At 41.8% G+C, this 21,226-nt stretch overlaps 3 non-coding genes across 3 annotated transcripts; all 3 read left to right on the plus strand.

Moving 5' to 3' along the window:
• Positions 1-1,691: 1,691 nt before the first annotated feature.
• On the plus strand, positions 1,692-1,763 carry trnap-ugg (transfer RNA proline (anticodon UGG)). The gene has a single exon. It is a non-coding gene; the product is annotated as a tRNA-Pro (tRNA).
• Positions 1,764-5,148: 3,385 nt separating this feature from the next.
• Positions 5,149-5,220, plus strand: trnap-ugg (transfer RNA proline (anticodon UGG)). Its single transcript has one exon. It is a non-coding gene; the product is annotated as a tRNA-Pro (tRNA).
• A 7,940-nt stretch (positions 5,221-13,160) lies between these two features.
• Positions 13,161-13,232, plus strand: trnap-ugg (transfer RNA proline (anticodon UGG)). The gene has a single exon. It is a non-coding gene; the product is annotated as a tRNA-Pro (tRNA).
• Positions 13,233-21,226: the final 7,994 nt, after the last annotated feature.

Below are 21,226 nucleotides of genomic sequence, written 5' to 3' on the forward strand. Positions count from 1 at the left end.
GCGATACCTTTCACTAAGTGAATCGCAACTGCAGACGAGTGAGGGTGAATAAATAATTTGCTGTTAAGCCAGTGTCCACAGAGCATAGATCTAGCACATCTGGCTCTTACATTAGCATGACAAGCCGGGACTGTATTTTCCCTAGCACGTGTGGTACATTACGCTTTCAAGTACAGTCTCCAGGAGTTGAATTGTGTTACTGTCTTTTTAGCCCAAATACCAACTGATTTGTGCATAAGGGCTTGATACATTCATGTGTGTAGTCAAGACTGAGACTGTGCACTAGGCAAAAGAGCCAAAAAAGCCAAAATAAACGCCTCAAAAGGCCAAAATAAGAAAGCAAATCTCGAACTAGTAGGCTTTTTGGTCTAGGCGTATGATTCTCGCTTTGGGTGCGAGAGATCCCGGAAGAGCCCTTTATATGTTATTTGACTAAAACTATGTACAGTGCTCTACTTTACTGCATTGTTGTGACATCTGCATCTAAGATATGTCAACATTAAAATAGACCATTTCTGAATGGCAAAGCAACTTTTTGGACTACAGCTTCGGTTATTGTTTAGAAGCAAGAGATCCCTGGCCCTTTTTTGGGTTAAATTGCCAGCCAAGCCTACATTGACAACAAAAATGTGGATGCTCTGGTAGCTATTACACTAGCGATACCTTTCACTAAGTGAATCGCAACTGCAGACGAGTGAGGGTGAATAAATAATTTGCTGTTAAGCCAGTGTCCACAGAGCATAGATCTAGCACATCTGGCTCTTACGTTAGCATGACAAGCCGGGACTGTATTTTCCCTAGCACGTGTGGTACATTACGTTTTCAAGTACAGTCTTCAGGAGTTGAATTGTGTTACTGTCTTTTCAGCCCAAATGACAACTGATTTGTGCATAAAAGCGTGATACATAGATGTGTGTAGTCAAGACTGAGAATGTGCACTAGGCAAAAGAGCCAAAAAAGCCTAAATAAACGCCTCAAAAGGCCAAAATAAGAAATCAAATCTTGAACTAGTAGGCTCGTTGGTCTAGTCGTATGATTCTCGCTTCGGGTGTGAGAGGTCCTGGGTTCAAATCCCGGACAAGCCCTTTATATGTTATTTGACTAAAATTATGTACAGTGCTCTTCTTTACTGCATTGTTGTGACATCTGCTTCTAAGACATGTCAACGTTTAAACAGACCGTTTCTGAATGGCAAAGCAGCTTGTTGGACTACATCTTCAGTTATTCTGTTATTGTTTAGAAGCGAGAGATCCCTGGCCCTTTTTTGGGTTAAATTGCCAGCCAAGCCTACATTGACAACAAAAATGTGGATGCTCTGGTAGCTATTACAATAGCGATACCTGTCACGAAGTGAATCGCAACTGCAGACGAGTGAGGGTGAATAAATAATTTGCTGTTAAGCCAGTGTCCACAGAGCATAGATCTAGCACATCTGGCTCTTACATTAGCATGACAAGACGGGACTGTATTTTCCCTAGCACGTGTGGTATATTACGTTTTCAAGTACAGTCTCCAGGAGTTGAATTGTGTTACTGTCTTTTCAGCCCAAATGCCAACTGATTTGTGCATAAGGGCTTGATACATTCATGTGTGTAGTCAAGACTGAGACTGTGCACTAGGCAAAAGAGCCAAAAAAAGCCAAAATAAACGCCTCAAAAGGCCAAAATAAGAAAGCAAATACGGAACTATTAGGCTCGTTGGTCTAGGCGTATGATTCTCGCTTTGGGTGCGAGAGGTCCCGGGTTCAAATCCCGGACGAGCCCTTTATATGTTATTTGACTAAAACTATGTACAGTGCTCTACTTTACTGCATTGTTGTGACATCTGCATCTAAGACATGTCAACATTAAAATAGACCATTTCTGAATGGCAAAGCAACTTTTTGGACTACAGCTTCGGTTATTGTTTAGAAGCAAGAGATCCCTGGCCCTTTTTTGGGTTAAATTGCCAGCCAAGCCTACATTGACAACAAAAATGTGGATGCTCTGGTAGCTATTACACTAGCGATACCTTTCACTAAGTGAATCGCAACTGCAGACGAGTGAGGGTGAATAAATAATTTGCTGTTAAGCCAGTGTCCACAGAGCATAGATCTAGCACATCTGGCTCTTACATTAGCATGACAAGCCGGGACTGTATTTTCCCTAGCACGTGTGGTACATTACGCTTTCAAGTACAGTCTCCAGGAGTTGAATTGTGTTACTGTCTTTTTAGCCCAAATACCAACTGATTTGTGCATAAGGGCTTGATACATTCATGTGTGTAGTCAAGACTGAGACTGTGCACTAGGCAAAAGAGCCAAAAAAGCCAAAATAAACGCCTCAAAAGGACAAAAAAAGAAATCAAATGTTGAAATAGTAGGCTCGTTGGTCTAGTCGTATGATTCTCGCTTCGGGTGTGAGAGGTCCCGGGTTCAAATCCCGGAAGAGCCCTTTATATGTTATTTGACTAAAACTATGTACAGTGCTCTACTTTACTGCATTGTTGTGACATCTGCATCTAAGACATGTCAACATTAAAATAGACCATTTCTGAATGGCAAAGCAACTTTTTGGACTACAGCTTCGGTTATTGTTTAGAAGCAAGAGATCCCTGGCCCTTTTTTGGGTTAAATTGCCAGCCAAGCCTACATTGACAACAAAAATGTGGATGCTCTGGTAGCTATTACAATAGCGATACCTGTCACGAAGTGAATCGCAACTGCAGACGAGTGAGGGTGAATAAATAATTTGCTGTTAAGCCAGTGTCCACAGAGCATAGATCTAGCACATCTGGCTCTTACATTAGCATGACAAGCCGGGACTGTATTTTCCCTAGCACGTGTGGTACATTACGCTTTCAAGTACAGTCTCCAGGAGTTGAATTGTGTTACTGTCTTTTTAGCCCAAATACCAACTGATTTGTGCATAAGGGCTTGATACATTCATGTGTGTAGTCAAGACTGAGACTGTGCACTAGGCAAAAGAGCCAAAAAAGCCAAAATAAACGCCTCAAAAGGCCAAAATAAGAAAGCAAATCTCGAACTAGTAGGCTTTTTGGTCTAGGCGTATGATTCTCGCTTTGGGTGCGAGAGATCCCGGAAGAGCCCTTTATATGTTATTTGACTAAAACTATGTACAGTGCTCTACTTTACTGCATTGTTGTGACATCTGCATCTAAGACATGTCAACATTAAAATAGACCATTTCTGAATGGCAAAGCAACTTTTTGGACTACAGCTTCGGTTATTGTTTAGAAGCAAGAGATCCCTGGCCCTTTTTTGGGTTAAATTGCCAGCCAAGCCTACATTGACAACAAAAATGTGGATGCTCTGGTAGCTATTACACTAGCGATACCTTTCACTAAGTGAATCGCAACTGCAGACGAGTGAGGGTGAATAAATAATTTGCTGTTAAGCCAGTGTCCACAGAGCATAGATCTAGCACATCTGGCTCTTACGTTAGCATGACAAGCCGGGACTGTATTTTCCCTAGCACGTGTGGTACATTACGTTTTCAAGTACAGTCTTCAGGAGTTGAATTGTGTTACTGTCTTTTCAGCCCAAATGACAACTGATTTGTGCATAAAAGCGTGATACATAGATGTGTGTAGTCAAGACTGAGAATGTGCACTAGGCAAAAGAGCCAAAAAAGCCTAAATAAACGCCTCAAAAGGCCAAAATAAGAAATCAAATCTTGAACTAGTAGGCTCGTTGGTCTAGTCGTATGATTCTCGCTTCGGGTGTGAGAGGTCCTGGGTTCAAATCCCGGACAAGCCCTTTATATGTTATTTGACTAAAATTATGTACAGTGCTCTTCTTTACTGCATTGTTGTGACATCTGCTTCTAAGACATGTCAACGTTTAAACAGACCGTTTCTGAATGGCAAAGCAGCTTGTTGGACTACATCTTCAGTTATTCTGTTATTGTTTAGAAGCGAGAGATCCCTGGCCCTTTTTTGGGTTAAATTGCCAGCCAAGCCTACATTGACAACAAAAATGTGGATGCTCTGGTAGCTATTACAATAGCGATACCTGTCACGAAGTGAATCGCAACTGCAGACGAGTGAGGGTGAATAAATAATTTGCTGTTAAGCCAGTGTCCACAGAGCATAGATCTAGCACATCTGGCTCTTACATTAGCACAGTGGTTCCCAAACTTTTTCTGCCGTGCCCCCCTTTAGTAGATGAGAATATTTTTGCGCCCCCCCTACACACCCCCCCCCCCCCCCCCCATATTGACTGGTGAGAACCCCATAGGTTCACAACTTTGGTCAAACATGAAAAAAATTAACTGCAAGAAACATTTTAAATGGTTCAAGAATTCTAAATGTAATTTAAAATAAATAAGGAGATGAAATAAGAGAAACAGCAATACATATGCGGCTAGTTTGCAAGCGCAGACATCACGCAGAGCACAAAGCATGTAACGGCCAGAAATATGTGTACTGTCTCTTTAAGGGAGCGAGTTGAGCGTGCGTATGGAATATTGTTTTTTTAGCTTTCCGCCGTAGACCGAGTCAGACCACTGCTCTTTAATTTATTTCTGTAAGTAACGCATTAAATGAGCTTTGGACAACTCACCAGTTCATGTATGAACAGTGAAGTATTGCTGGAGCCCAGGTTTATTTTGGTCAACCAGCAAATAAACGGACTAAGTGGAATACCACCAGCGCGAGTATTAGGGTTGAACTAACTCCGAAAAGCAAGCAATACAAGCATAGAATTAGAGTGAATAGATCTGTTTTTATGGATCGGTCACATTGTCCCCGATACCCGATCTAGAATTTTTTCAGATATTAATATCGGAATCGGTGCATCCCTAAGACACATGTGCACGTTTTACTTTCAAGCTCCGCGCCCCCCCTGCAATAGCTCCGCGCCCCACCTAGGGGGCGCGCCCCCCACTTTGGGAACCACTGCATTAGCATGACAAGACGGGACTGTATTTTCCCTAGCACGTGTGGTATATTACGTTTTCAAGTACAGTCTCCAGGAGTTGAATTGTGTTACTGTCTTTTCAGCCCAAATGCCAACTGATTTGTGCATAAGGGCTTGATACATTCATGTGTGTAGTCAAGACTGAGACTGTGCACTAGGCAAAAGAGCCAAAAAAAGCCAAAATAAACGCCTCAAAAGGCCAAAATAAGAAAGCAAATACGGAACTATTAGGCTCGTTGGTCTAGGCGTATGATTCTCGCTTTGGGTGCGAGAGGTCCCGGGTTCAAATCCCGGACGAGCCCTTTATATGTTATTTGACTAAAACTATGTACAGTGCTCTACTTTACTGCATTGTTGTGACATCTGCATCTAAGACATGTCAACATTAAAATAGACCATTTCTGAATGGCAAAGCAACTTTTTGGACTACAGCTTCGGTTATTGTTTAGAAGCAAGAGATCCCTGGCCCTTTTTTGGGTTAAATTGCCAGCCAAGCCTACATTGACAACAAAAATGTGGATGCTCTGGTAGCTATTACACTAGCGATACCTTTCACTAAGTGAATCGCAACTGCAGACGAGTGAGGGTGAATAAATAATTTGCTGTTAAGCCAGTGTCCACAGAGCATAGATCTAGCACATCTGGCTCTTACATTAGCATGACAAGCCGGGACTGTATTTTCCCTAGCACGTGTGGTACATTACGCTTTCAAGTACAGTCTCCAGGAGTTGAATTGTGTTACTGTCTTTTTAGCCCAAATACCAACTGATTTGTGCATAAGGGCTTGATACATTCATGTGTGTAGTCAAGACTGAGACTGTGCACTAGGCAAAAGAGCCAAAAAAGCCAAAATAAACGCCTCAAAAGGCCAAAATAAGAAAGCAAATCTCGAACTAGTAGGCTTTTTGGTCTAGGCGTATGATTCTCGCTTTGGGTGCGAGAGATCCCGGAAGAGCCCTTTATATGTTATTTGACTAAAACTATGTACAGTGCTCTACTTTACTGCATTGTTGTGACATCTGCATCTAAGATATGTCAACATTAAAATAGACCATTTCTGAATGGCAAAGCAACTTTTTGGACTACAGCTTCAGTTATTGTTTAGAAGCAAGAGATCCCTGGCCCTTTTTTGGGTTAAATTGCCAGCCAAGCCTACATTGACAACAAAAATGTGGATGCTCTGGTAGCTATTACACTAGCGATACCTTTCACTAAGTGAATCGCAACTGCAGACGAGTGAGGGTGAATAAATAATTTGCTGTTAAGCCAGTGTCCACAGAGCATAGATCTAGCACATCTGGCTCTTACGTTAGCATGACAAGCCGGGACTGTATTTTCCCTAGCACGTGTGGTACATTACGTTTTCAAGTACAGTCTTCAGGAGTTGAATTGTGTTACTGTCTTTTCAGCCCAAATGACAACTGATTTGTGCATAAAAGCGTGATACATAGATGTGTGTAGTCAAGACTGAGAATGTGCACTAGGCAAAAGAGCCAAAAAAGCCTAAATAAACGCCTCAAAAGGCCAAAATAAGAAATCAAATCTTGAACTAGTAGGCTCGTTGGTCTAGTCGTATGATTCTCGCTTCGGGTGTGAGAGGTCCTGGGTTCAAATCCCGGACAAGCCCTTTATATGTTATTTGACTAAAATTATGTACAGTGCTCTTCTTTACTGCATTGTTGTGACATCTGCTTCTAAGACATGTCAACGTTTAAACAGACCGTTTCTGAATGGCAAAGCAGCTTGTTGGACTACATCTTCAGTTATTCTGTTATTGTTTAGAAGCGAGAGATCCCTGGCCCTTTTTTGGGTTAAATTGCCAGCCAAGCCTACATTGACAACAAAAATGTGGATGCTCTGGTAGCTATTACAATAGCGATACCTGTCACGAAGTGAATCGCAACTGCAGACGAGTGAGGGTGAATAAATAATTTGCTGTTAAGCCAGTGTCCACAGAGCATAGATCTAGCACATCTGGCTCTTACATTAGCATGACAAGACGGGACTGTATTTTCCCTAGCACGTGTGGTATATTACGTTTTCAAGTACAGTCTCCAGGAGTTGAATTGTGTTACTGTCTTTTCAGCCCAAATGCCAACTGATTTGTGCATAAGGGCTTGATACATTCATGTGTGTAGTCAAGACTGAGACTGTGCACTAGGCAAAAGAGCCAAAAAAAGCCAAAATAAACGCCTCAAAAGGCCAAAATAAGAAAGCAAATACGGAACTAGTAGGCTCGTTGGTCTAGGCGTATGATTCTCGCTTTGGGTGCGAGAGGTCCCGTGTTCAAATCCCGGACGAGCCCTTTATATGTTATTTGACTAAAACTATGTACAGTGCTCTACTTTACTGCATTGTTGTGACATCTGCATCTAAGACATGTCAACAATAAAATAGACCATTTCTGAATGGCAAAGCAACTTTTTGGACTACAGCTTCGGTTATTGTTTAGAAGCAAGAGATCCCTGGCCCTTTTTTGGGTTAAATTGCCAGCCAAGCCTACATTGACAACAAAAATGTGGATGCTCTGGTAGCTATTACACTAGCGATACCTTTCACTAAGTGAATCGCAACTGCAGACGAGTGAGGGTGAATAAATAATTTGCTGTTAAGCCAGTGTCCACAGAGCATAGATCTAGCACATCTGGCTCTTACATTAGCATGACAAGCCGGGACTGTATTTTCCCTAGCACGTGTGGTACATTACGCTTTCAAGTACAGTCTCCAGGAGTTGAATTGTGTTACTGTCTTTTTAGCCCAAATACCAACTGATTTGTGCATAAGGGCTTGATACATTCATGTGTGTAGTCAAGACTGAGACTGTGCACTAGGCAAAAGAGCCAAAAAAGCCAAAATAAACGCCTCAAAAGGCCAAAATAAGAAAGCAAATCTCGAACTAGTAGGCTTTTTGGTCTAGGCGTATGATTCTCGCTTTGGGTGCGAGAGATCCCGGAAGAGCCCTTTATATGTTATTTGACTAAAACTATGTACAGTGCTCTACTTTACTGCATTGTTGTGACATCTGCATCTAAGATATGTCAACATTAAAATAGACCATTTCTGAATGGCAAAGCAACTTTTTGGACTACAGCTTCGGTTATTGTTTAGAAGCAAGAGATCCCTGGCCCTTTTTTGGGTTAAATTGCCAGCCAAGCCTACATTGACAACAAAAATGTGGATGCTCTGGTAGCTATTACACTAGCGATACCTTTCACTAAGTGAATCGCAACTGCAGACGAGTGAGGGTGAATAAATAATTTGCTGTTAAGCCAGTGTCCACAGAGCATAGATCTAGCACATCTGGCTCTTACGTTAGCATGACAAGCCGGGACTGTATTTTCCCTAGCACGTGTGGTACATTACGTTTTCAAGTACAGTCTTCAGGAGTTGAATTGTGTTACTGTCTTTTCAGCCCAAATGACAACTGATTTGTGCATAAAAGCGTGATACATAGATGTGTGTAGTCAAGACTGAGAATGTGCACTAGGCAAAAGAGCCAAAAAAGCCTAAATAAACGCCTCAAAAGGCCAAAATAAGAAATCAAATCTTGAACTAGTAGGCTCGTTGGTCTAGTCGTATGATTCTCGCTTCGGGTGTGAGAGGTCCTGGGTTCAAATCCCGGACAAGCCCTTTATATGTTATTTGACTAAAATTATGTACAGTGCTCTTCTTTACTGCATTGTTGTGACATCTGCTTCTAAGACATGTCAACGTTTAAACAGACCGTTTCTGAATGGCAAAGCAGCTTGTTGGACTACATCTTCAGTTATTCTGTTATTGTTTAGAAGCGAGAGATCCCTGGCCCTTTTTTGGGTTAAATTGCCAGCCAAGCCTACATTGACAACAAAAATGTGGATGCTCTGGTAGCTATTACAATAGCGATACCTGTCACGAAGTGAATCGCAACTGCAGACGAGTGAGGGTGAATAAATAATTTGCTGTTAAGCCAGTGTCCACAGAGCATAGATCTAGCACATCTGGCTCTTACATTAGCATGACAAGACGGGACTGTATTTTCCCTAGCACGTGTGGTATATTACGTTTTCAAGTACAGTCTCCAGGAGTTGAATTGTGTTACTGTCTTTTCAGCCCAAATGCCAACTGATTTGTGCATAAGGGCTTGATACATTCATGTGTGTAGTCAAGACTGAGACTGTGCACTAGGCAAAAGAGCCAAAAAAAGCCAAAATAAACGCCTCAAAAGGCCAAAATAAGAAAGCAAATACGGAACTAGTAGGCTCGTTGGTCTAGGCGTATGATTCTCGCTTTGGGTGCGAGAGGTCCCGTGTTCAAATCCCGGACGAGCCCTTTATATGTTATTTGACTAAAACTATGTACAGTGCTCTACTTTACTGCATTGTTGTGACATCTGCATCTAAGACATGTCAACAATAAAATAGACCATTTCTGAATGGCAAAGCAACTTTTTGGACTACAGCTTCGGTTATTGTTTAGAAGCAAGAGATCCCTGGCCCTTTTTTGGGTTAAATTGCCAGCCAAGCCTACATTGACAACAAAAATGTGGATGCTCTGGTAGCTATTACACTAGCGATACCTTTCACTAAGTGAATCGCAACTGCAGACGAGTGAGGGTGAATAAATAATTTGCTGTTAAGCCAGTGTCCACAGAGCATAGATCTAGCACATCTGGCTCTTACATTAGCATGACAAGCCGGGACTGTATTTTCCCTAGCACGTGTGGTACATTACGCTTTCAAGTACAGTCTCCAGGAGTTGAATTGTGTTACTGTCTTTTTAGCCCAAATACCAACTGATTTGTGCATAAGGGCTTGATACATTCATGTGTGTAGTCAAGACTGAGACTGTGCACTAGGCAAAAGAGCCAAAAAAGCCAAAATAAACGCCTCAAAAGGCCAAAATAAGAAAGCAAATCTCGAACTAGTAGGCTTTTTGGTCTAGGCGTATGATTCTCGCTTTGGGTGCGAGAGATCCCGGAAGAGCCCTTTATATGTTATTTGACTAAAACTATGTACAGTGCTCTACTTTACTGCATTGTTGTGACATCTGCATCTAAGATATGTCAACATTAAAATAGACCATTTCTGAATGGCAAAGCAACTTTTTGGACTACAGCTTCGGTTATTGTTTAGAAGCAAGAGATCCCTGGCCCTTTTTTGGGTTAAATTGCCAGCCAAGCCTACATTGACAACAAAAATGTGGATGCTCTGGTAGCTATTACACTAGCGATACCTTTCACTAAGTGAATCGCAACTGCAGACGAGTGAGGGTGAATAAATAATTTGCTGTTAAGCCAGTGTCCACAGAGCATAGATCTAGCACATCTGGCTCTTACGTTAGCATGACAAGCCGGGACTGTATTTTCCCTAGCACGTGTGGTACATTACGTTTTCAAGTACAGTCTTCAGGAGTTGAATTGTGTTACTGTCTTTTCAGCCCAAATGACAACTGATTTGTGCATAAAAGCGTGATACATAGATGTGTGTAGTCAAGACTGAGAATGTGCACTAGGCAAAAGAGCCAAAAAAGCCTAAATAAACGCCTCAAAAGGCCAAAATAAGAAATCAAATCTTGAACTAGTAGGCTCGTTGGTCTAGTCGTATGATTCTCGCTTCGGGTGTGAGAGGTCCTGGGTTCAAATCCCGGACAAGCCCTTTATATGTTATTTGACTAAAATTATGTACAGTGCTCTTCTTTACTGCATTGTTGTGACATCTGCTTCTAAGACATGTCAACGTTTAAACAGACCGTTTCTGAATGGCAAAGCAGCTTGTTGGACTACATCTTCAGTTATTCTGTTATTGTTTAGAAGCGAGAGATCCCTGGCCCTTTTTTGGGTTAAATTGCCAGCCAAGCCTACATTGACAACAAAAATGTGGATGCTCTGGTAGCTATTACAATAGCGATACCTGTCACGAAGTGAATCGCAACTGCAGACGAGTGAGGGTGAATAAATAATTTGCTGTTAAGCCAGTGTCCACAGAGCATAGATCTAGCACATCTGGCTCTTACATTAGCATGACAAGACGGGACTGTATTTTCCCTAGCACGTGTGGTATATTACGTTTTCAAGTACAGTCTCCAGGAGTTGAATTGTGTTACTGTCTTTTCAGCCCAAATGCCAACTGATTTGTGCATAAGGGCTTGATACATTCATGTGTGTAGTCAAGACTGAGACTGTGCACTAGGCAAAAGAGCCAAAAAAAGCCAAAATAAACGCCTCAAAAGGCCAAAATAAGAAAGCAAATACGGAACTAGTAGGCTCGTTGGTCTAGGCGTATGATTCTCGCTTTGGGTGCGAGAGGTCCCGTGTTCAAATCCCGGACGAGCCCTTTATATGTTATTTGACTAAAACTATGTACAGTGCTCTACTTTACTGCATTGTTGTGACATCTGCATCTAAGACATGTCAACAATAAAATAGACCATTTCTGAATGGCAAAGCAACTTTTTGGACTACAGCTTCGGTTATTGTTTAGAAGCAAGAGATCCCTGGCCCTTTTTTGGGTTAAATTGCCAGCCAAGCCTACATTGACAACAAAAATGTGGATGCTCTGGTAGCTATTACACTAGCGATACCTTTCACTAAGTGAATCGCAACTGCAGACGAGTGAGGGTGAATAAATAATTTGCTGTTAAGCCAGTGTCCACAGAGCATAGATCTAGCACATCTGGCTCTTACATTAGCATGACAAGCCGGGACTGTATTTTCCCTAGCACGTGTGGTACATTACGCTTTCAAGTACAGTCTCCAGGAGTTGAATTGTGTTACTGTCTTTTTAGCCCAAATACCAACTGATTTGTGCATAAGGGCTTGATACATTCATGTGTGTAGTCAAGACTGAGACTGTGCACTAGGCAAAAGAGCCAAAAAAGCCAAAATAAACGCCTCAAAAGGCCAAAATAAGAAAGCAAATCTCGAACTAGTAGGCTTTTTGGTCTAGGCGTATGATTCTCGCTTTGGGTGCGAGAGATCCCGGAAGAGCCCTTTATATGTTATTTGACTAAAACTATGTACAGTGCTCTACTTTACTGCATTGTTGTGACATCTGCATCTAAGATATGTCAACATTAAAATAGACCATTTCTGAATGGCAAAGCAACTTTTTGGACTACAGCTTCGGTTATTGTTTAGAAGCAAGAGATCCCTGGCCCTTTTTTGGGTTAAATTGCCAGCCAAGCCTACATTGACAACAAAAATGTGGATGCTCTGGTAGCTATTACACTAGCGATACCTTTCACTAAGTGAATCGCAACTGCAGACGAGTGAGGGTGAATAAATAATTTGCTGTTAAGCCAGTGTCCACAGAGCATAGATCTAGCACATCTGGCTCTTACGTTAGCATGACAAGCCGGGACTGTATTTTCCCTAGCACGTGTGGTACATTACGTTTTCAAGTACAGTCTTCAGGAGTTGAATTGTGTTACTGTCTTTTCAGCCCAAATGACAACTGATTTGTGCATAAAAGCGTGATACATAGATGTGTGTAGTCAAGACTGAGAATGTGCACTAGGCAAAAGAGCCAAAAAAGCCTAAATAAACGCCTCAAAAGGCCAAAATAAGAAATCAAATCTTGAACTAGTAGGCTCGTTGGTCTAGTCGTATGATTCTCGCTTCGGGTGTGAGAGGTCCTGGGTTCAAATCCCGGACAAGCCCTTTATATGTTATTTGACTAAAATTATGTACAGTGCTCTTCTTTACTGCATTGTTGTGACATCTGCTTCTAAGACATGTCAACGTTTAAACAGACCGTTTCTGAATGGCAAAGCAGCTTGTTGGACTACATCTTCAGTTATTCTGTTATTGTTTAGAAGCGAGAGATCCCTGGCCCTTTTTTGGGTTAAATTGCCAGCCAAGCCTACATTGACAACAAAAATGTGGATGCTCTGGTAGCTATTACAATAGCGATACCTGTCACGAAGTGAATCGCAACTGCAGACGAGTGAGGGTGAATAAATAATTTGCTGTTAAGCCAGTGTCCACAGAGCATAGATCTAGCACATCTGGCTCTTACATTAGCATGACAAGACGGGACTGTATTTTCCCTAGCACGTGTGGTATATTACGTTTTCAAGTACAGTCTCCAGGAGTTGAATTGTGTTACTGTCTTTTCAGCCCAAATGCCAACTGATTTGTGCATAAGGGCTTGATACATTCATGTGTGTAGTCAAGACTGAGACTGTGCACTAGGCAAAAGAGCCAAAAAAAGCCAAAATAAACGCCTCAAAAGGCCAAAATAAGAAAGCAAATACGGAACTATTAGGCTCGTTGGTCTAGACGTATGATTCTCGCTTTGGGTGCGAGAGGTCCCGGGTTCAAATCCCGGACGAGCCCTTTATATGTTATTTGACTAAAACTATGTACAGTGCTCTACTTTACTGCATTGTTGTGACATCTGCATCTAAGACATGTCAACATTAAAATAGACCATTTCTGAATGGCAAAGCAACTTTTTGGACTACAGCTTCGGTTATTGTTTAGAAGCAAGAGATCCCTGGCCCTTTTTTGGGTTAAATTGCCAGCCAAGCCTACATTGACAACAAAAATGTGGATGCTCTGGTAGCTATTACACTAGCGATACCTTTCACTAAGTGAATCGCAACTGCAGACGAGTGAGGGTGAATAAATAATTTGCTGTTAAGCCAGTGTCCACAGAGCATAGATCTAGCACATCTGGCTCTTACATTAGCATGACAAGCCGCGACTGTATTTTCCCTAGCACGTGTGGTACATTACGTTTTCAAGTACAGTCTTCAGGAGTTGAATTGTGTTACTGTCTTTTCAGCCCAAATGCCAACTGATTTGTGCATAAAAGCGTGATACATAGATGTGTGTAGTCAAGACTGAGAATGTGCACTAGGCAAAAGAGCCAAAAAAGCCTAAACAAACGCCTCAAAAGGCCAAAATAAGAAATCAAATGTTGAACTAGTAGGCTCGTTGGTCTAGTCGTATGATTCTCGCTTCGGGTGTGAGAGGTCCTGGGTTCAAATCCCGGACAAGCCCTTTATATGTTATTTGACTAAAATTATGTACAGTGCTCTTCTTTACTGCATTGTTGTGACATCTGCTTCTAAGACATGTCAACGTTTAAACAGACCGTTTCTGAATGGCAAAGCAGCTTGTTGGACTACATCTTCAGTTATTCTGTTATTGTTTAGAAGCGAGAGATCCCTGGCCCTTTTTTGGGTTAAATTGCCAGCCAAGCCTACATTGACAACAAAAATGTGGATGCTCTGGTAGCTATTACAATAGCGATACCTGTCACGAAGTGAATCGCAACTGCAGACGAGTGAGGGTGAATAAATAATTTGCTGTTAAGCCAGTGTCCACAGAGCATAGATCTAGCACATCTGGCTCTTACATTAGCATGACAAGACGGGACTGTATTTTCCCTAGCACGTGTGGTATATTACGTTTTCAAGTACAGTCTCCAGGAGTTGAATTGTGTTACTGTCTTTTCAGCCCAAATGCCAACTGATTTGTGCATAAGGGCTTGATACATTCATGTGTGTAGTCAAGACTGAGACTGTGCACTAGGCAAAAGAGCCAAAAAAAGCCAAAATAAACGCCTCAAAAGGCCAAAATAAGAAAGCAAATACGGAACTAGTAGGCTCGTTGGTCTAGGCGTATGATTCTCGCTTTGGGTGCGAGAGGTCCCGTGTTCAAATCCCGGACGAGCCCTTTATATGTTATTTGACTAAAACTATGTACAGTGCTCTACTTTACTGCATTGTTGTGACATCTGCATCTAAGACATGTCAACAATAAAATAGACCATTTCTGAATGGCAAAGCAACTTTTTGGACTACAGCTTCGGTTATTGTTTAGAAGCAAGAGATCCCTGGCCCTTTTTTGGGTTAAATTGCCAGCCAAGCCTACATTGACAACAAAAATGTGGATGCTCTGGTAGCTATTACACTAGCGATACCTTTCACTAAGTGAATCGCAACTGCAGACGAGTGAGGGTGAATAAATAATTTGCTGTTAAGCCAGTGTCCACAGAGCATAGATCTAGCACATCTGGCTCTTACATTAGCATGACAAGCCGGGACTGTATTTTCCCTAGCACGTGTGGTACATTACGCTTTCAAGTACAGTCTCCAGGAGTTGAATTGTGTTACTGTCTTTTTAGCCCAAATACCAACTGATTTGTGCATAAGGGCTTGATACATTCATGTGTGTAGTCAAGACTGAGACTGTGCACTAGGCAAAAGAGCCAAAAAAGCCAAAATAAACGCCTCAAAAGGCCAAAATAAGAAAGCAAATCTCGAACTAGTAGGCTTTTTGGTCTAGGCGTATGATTCTCGCTTTGGGTGCGAGAGATCCCGGAAGAGCCCTTTATATGTTATTTGACTAAAACTATGTACAGTGCTCTACTTTACTGCATTGTTGTGACATCTGCATCTAAGATATGTCAACATTAAAATAGACCATTTCTGAATGGCAAAGCAACTTTTTGGACTACAGCTTCGGTTATTGTTTAGAAGCAAGAGATCCCTGGCCCTTTTTTGGGTTAAATTGCCAGCCAAGCCTACATTGACAACAAAAATGTGGATGCTCTGGTAGCTATTACACTAGCGATACCTTTCACTAAGTGAATCGCAACTGCAGACGAGTGAGGGTGAATAAATAATTTGCTGTTAAGCCAGTGTCCACAGAGCATAGATCTAGCACATCTGGCTCTTACGTTAGCATGACAAGCCGGGACTGTATTTTCCCTAGCACGTGTGGTACATTACGTTTTCAAGTACAGTCTTCAGGAGTTGAATTGTGTTACTGTCTTTTCAGCCCAAATGCCAACTGATTTGTGCATAAAAGCGTGATACATAGATGTGTGTAGTCAAGACTGAGAATGTGCACTAGGCAAAAGAGCCAAAAAAGCCTAAACAAACGCCTCAAAAGGCCAAAATAAGAAATCAAATGTTGAACTAGTAGGCTCGTTGGTCTAGTCGTATGATTCTCGCTTCGGGTGTGAGAGGTCCTGGGTTCAAATCCCGGACAAGCCCTTTATATGTTATTTGACTAAAATTATGTACAGTGCTCTTCTTTACTGCATTGTTGTGACATCTGCTTCTAAGACATGTCAACGTTTAAACAGACCGTTTCTGAATGGCAAAGCAGCTTGTTGGACTACATCTTCAGTTATTCTGTTATTGTTTAGAAGCGAGAGATCCCTGGCCCTTTTTTGGGTTAAATTGCCAGCCAAGCCTACATTGACAACAAAAATGTGGATGCTCTGGTAGCTATTACAATAGCGATACCTGTCACGAAGTGAATCGCAACTGCAGACGAGTGAGGGTGAATAAATAATTTGCTGTTAAGCCAGTGTCCACAGAGCATAGATCTAGCACATCTGGCTCTTACATTAGCATGACAAGACGGGACTGTATTTTCCCTAGCACGTGTGGTATATTACGTTTTCAAGTACAGTCTCCAGGAGTTGAATTGTGTTACTGTCTTTTCAGCCCAAATGCCAACTGATTTGTGCATAAGGGCTTGATACATTCATGTGTGTAGTCAAGACTGAGACTGTGCACTAGGCAAAAGAGCCAAAAAAAGCCAAAATAAACGCCTCAAAAGGCCAAAATAAGAAAGCAAATACGGAACTAGTAGGCTCGTTGGTCTAGGCGTATGATTCTCGCTTTGGGTGCGAGAGGTCCCGTGTTCAAATCCCGGACGAGCCCTTTATATGTTATTTGACTAAAACTATGTACAGTGCTCTACTTTACTGCATTGTTGTGACATCTGCATCTAAGACATGTCAACAATAAAATAGACCATTTCTGAATGGCAAAGCAACTTTTTGGACTACAGCTTCGGTTATTGTTTAGAAGCAAGAGATCCCTGGCCCTTTTTTGGGTTAAATTGCCAGCCAAGCCTACATTGACAACAAAAATGTGGATGCTCTGGTAGCTATTACACTAGCGATACCTTTCACTAAGTGAATCGCAACTGCAGACGAGTGAGGGTGAATAAATAATTTGCTGTTAAGCCAGTGTCCACAGAGCATAGATCTAGCACATCTGGCTCTTACATTAGCATGACAAGCCGGGACTGTATTTTCCCTAGCACGTGTGGTACATTACGCTTTCAAGTACAGTCTCCAGGAGTTGAATTGTGTTACTGTCTTTTTAGCCCAAATACCAACTGATTTGTGCATAAGGGCTTGATACATTCATGTGTGTAGTCAAGACTGAGACTGTGCACTAGGCAAAAGAGCCAAAAAAGCCAAAATAAACGCCTCAAAAGGCCAAAATAAGAAAGCAAATCTCGAACTAGTAGGCTTTTTGGTCTAGGCGTATGATTCTCGCTTTGGGTGCGAGAGATCCCGGAAGAGCCCTTTATATGTTATTTGACTAAAACTATGTACAGTGCTCTACTTTACTGCATTGTTGTGACATCTGCATCTAAGATATGTCAACATTAAAATAGACCATTTCTGAATGGCAAAGCAACTTTTTGGACTACAGCTTCGGTTATTGTTTAGAAGCAAGAGATCCCTGGCCCTTTTTTGGGTTAAATTGCCAGCCAAGCCTACATTGACAACAAAAATGTGGATGCTCTGGTAGCTATTACACTAGCGATACCTTTCACTAAGTGAATCGCAACTGCAGACGAGTGAGGGTGAATAAATAATTTGCTGTTAAGCCAGTGTCCACAGAGCATAGATCTAGCACATCTGGCTCTTACGTTAGCATGACAAGCCGGGACTGTATTTTCCCTAGCACGTGTGGTACATTACGTTTTCAAGTACAGTCTTCAGGAGTTGAATTGTGTTACTGTCTTTTCAGCCCAAATGCCAACTGATTTGTGCATAAAAGCGTGATACATAGATGTGTGTAGTCAAGACTGAGAATGTGCACTAGGCAAAAGAGCCAAAAAAGCCTAAACAAACGCCTCAAAAGGCCAAAATAAGAAATCAAATGTTGAACTAGTAGGCTCGTTGGTCTAGTCGTATGATTCTCGCTTCGGGTGTGAGAGGTCCTGGGTTCAAATCCCGGACAAGCCCTTTATATGTTATTTGACTAAAATTATGTACAGTGCTCTTCTTTACTGCATTGTTGTGACATCTGCTTCTAAGACATGTCAACGTTTAAACAGACCGTTTCTGAATGGCAAAGCAGCTTGTTGGACTACATCTTCAGTTATTCTGTTATTGTTTAGAAGCGAGAGATCCCTGGCCCTTTTTTGGGTTAAATTGCCAGCCAAGCCTACATTGACAACAAAAATGTGGATGCTCTGGTAGCTATTACAATAGCGATACCTGTCACGAAGTGAATCGCAACTGCAGACGAGTGAGGGTGAATAAATAATTTGCTGTTAAGCCAGTGTCCACAGAGCATAGATCTAGCACATCTGGCTCTTACATTAGCATGACAAGACGGGACTGTATTTTCCCTAGCACGTGTGGTATATTACGTTTTCAAGTACAGTCTCCAGGAGTTGAATTGTGTTACTGTCTTTTCAGCCCAAATGCCAACTGATTTGTGCATAAGGGCTTGATACATTCATGTGTGTAGTCAAGACTGAGACTGTGCACTAGGCAAAAGAGCCAAAAAAAGCCAAAATAAACGCCTCAAAAGGCCAAAATAAGAAAGCAAATACGGAACTAGTAGGCTCGTTGGTCTAGGCGTATGATTCTCGCTTTGGGTGCGAGAGGTCCCGTGTTCAAATCCCGGACGAGCCCTTTATATGTTATTTGACTAAAACTATGTACAGTGCTCTACTTTACTGCATTGTTGTGACATCTGCATCTAAGACATGTCAACAATAAAATAGACCATTTCTGAATGGCAAAGCAACTTTTTGGACTACAGCTTCGGTTATTGTTTAGAAGCAAGAGATCCCTGGCCCTTTTTTGGGTTAAATTGCCAGCCAAGCCTACATTGACAACAAAAATGTGGATGCTCTGGTAGCTATTACACTAGCGATACCTTTCACTAAGTGAATCGCAACTGCAGACGAGTGAGGGTGAATAAATAATTTGCTGTTAAGCCAGTGTCCACAGAGCATAGATCTAGCACATCTGGCTCTTACATTAGCATGACAAGCCGGGACTGTATTTTCCCTAGCACGTGTGGTACATTACGCTTTCAAGTACAGTCTCCAGGAGTTGAATTGTGTTACTGTCTTTTTAGCCCAAATACCAACTGATTTGTGCATAAGGGCTTGATACATTCATGTGTGTAGTCAAGACTGAGACTGTGCACTAGGCAAAAGAGCCAAAAAAGCCAAAATAAACGCCTCAAAAGGCCAAAATAAGAAAGCAAATCTCGAACTAGTAGGCTTTTTGGTCTAGGCGTATGATTCTCGCTTTGGGTGCGAGAGATCCCGGAAGAGCCCTTTATATGTTATTTGACTAAAACTATGTACAGTGCTCTACTTTACTGCATTGTTGTGACATCTGCATCTAAGATATGTCAACATTAAAATAGACCATTTCTGAATGGCAAAGCAACTTTTTGGACTACAGCTTCGGTTATTGTTTAGAAGCAAGAGATCCCTGGCCCTTTTTTGGGTTAAATTGCCAGCCAAGCCTACATTGACAACAAAAATGTGGATGCTCTGGTAGCTATTACACTAGCGATACCTTTCACTAAGTGAATCGCAACTGCAGACGAGTGAGGGTGAATAAATAATTTGCTGTTAAGCCAGTGTCCACAGAGCATAGATCTAGCACATCTGGCTCTTACGTTAGCATGACAAGCCGGGACTGTATTTTCCCTAGCACGTGTGGTACATTACGTTTTCAAGTACAGTCTTCAGGAGTTGAATTGTGTTACTGTCTTTTCAGCCCAAATGACAACTGATTTGTGCATAAAAGCGTGATACATAGATGTGTGTAGTCAAGACTGAGAATGTGCACTAGGCAAAAGAGCCAAAAAAGCCTAAATAAACGCCTCAAAAGGCCAAAATAAGAAATCAAATCTTGAACTAGTAGGCTCGTTGGTCTAGTCGTATGATTCTCGCTTCGGGTGTGAGAGGTCCTGGGTTCAAATCCCGGACAAGCCCTTTATATGTTATTTGACTAAAATTATGTACAGTGCTCTTCTTTACTGCATTGTTGTGACATCTGCTTCTAAGACATGTCAACGTTTAAACAGACCGTTTCTGAATGGCAAAGCAGCTTGTTGGACTACATCTTCAGTTATTCTGTTATTGTTTAGAAGCGAGAGATCCCTGGCCCTTTTTTGGGTTAAATTGCCAGCCAAGCCTACATTGACAACAAAAATGTGGATGCTCTGGTAGCTATTACAATAGCGATACCTGTCACGAAGTGAATCGCAACTGCAGACGAGTGAGGGTGAATAAATAATTTGCTGTTAAGCCAGTGTCCACAGAGCATAGATCTAGCACATCTGGCTCTTACATTAGCATGACAAGACGGGACTGTATTTTCCCTAGCACGTGTGGTATATTACGTTTTCAAGTACAGTCTCCAGGAGTTGAATTGTGTTACTGTCTTTTCAGCCCAAATGCCAACTGATTTGTGCATAAGGGCTTGATACATTCATGTGTGTAGTCAAGACTGAGACTGTGCACTAGGCAAAAGAGCCAAAAAAAGCCAAAATAAACGCCTCAAAAGGCCAAAATAAGAAAGCAAATACGGAACTAGTAGGCTCGTTGGTCTAGGCGTATGATTCTCGCTTTGGGTGCGAGAGGTCCCGTGTTCAAATCCCGGACGAGCCCTTTATATGTTATTTGACTAAAACTATGTACAGTGCTCTACTTTACTGCATTGTTGTGACATCTGCATCTAAGACATGTCAACAATAAAATAGACCATTTCTGAATGGCAAAGCAACTTTTTGGACTACAGCTTCGGTTATTGTTTAGAAGCAAGAGATCCCTGGCCCTTTTTTGGGTTAAATTGCCAGCCAAGCCTACATTGACAACAAAAATGTGGATGCTCTGGTAGCTATTACACTAGCGATACCTTTCACTAAGTGAATCGCAACTGCAGACGAGTGAGGGTGAATAAATAATTTGCTGTTAAGCCAGTGTCCACAGAGCATAGATCTAGCACATCTGGCTCTTACATTAGCATGACAAGCCGGGACTGTATTTTCCCTAGCACGTGTGGTACATTACGCTTTCAAGTACAGTCTCCAGGAGTTGAATTGTGTTACTGTCTTTTTAGCCCAAATACCAACTGATTTGTGCATAAGGGCTTGATACATTCATGTGTGTAGTCAAGACTGAGACTGTGCACTAGGCAAAAGAGCCAAAAAAGCCAAAATAAACGCCTCAAAAGGCCAAAATAAGAAAGCAAATCTCGAACTAGTAGGCTTTTTGGTCTAGGCGTATGATTCTCGCTTTGGGTGCGA

Source organism: Brachyhypopomus gauderio, chromosome 8 (assembly GCF_052324685.1).
Source record: "Brachyhypopomus gauderio isolate BG-103 chromosome 8, BGAUD_0.2, whole genome shotgun sequence".
In the NCBI taxonomy this organism is placed as follows: domain Eukaryota; kingdom Metazoa; phylum Chordata; class Actinopteri; order Gymnotiformes; family Hypopomidae; genus Brachyhypopomus; species Brachyhypopomus gauderio.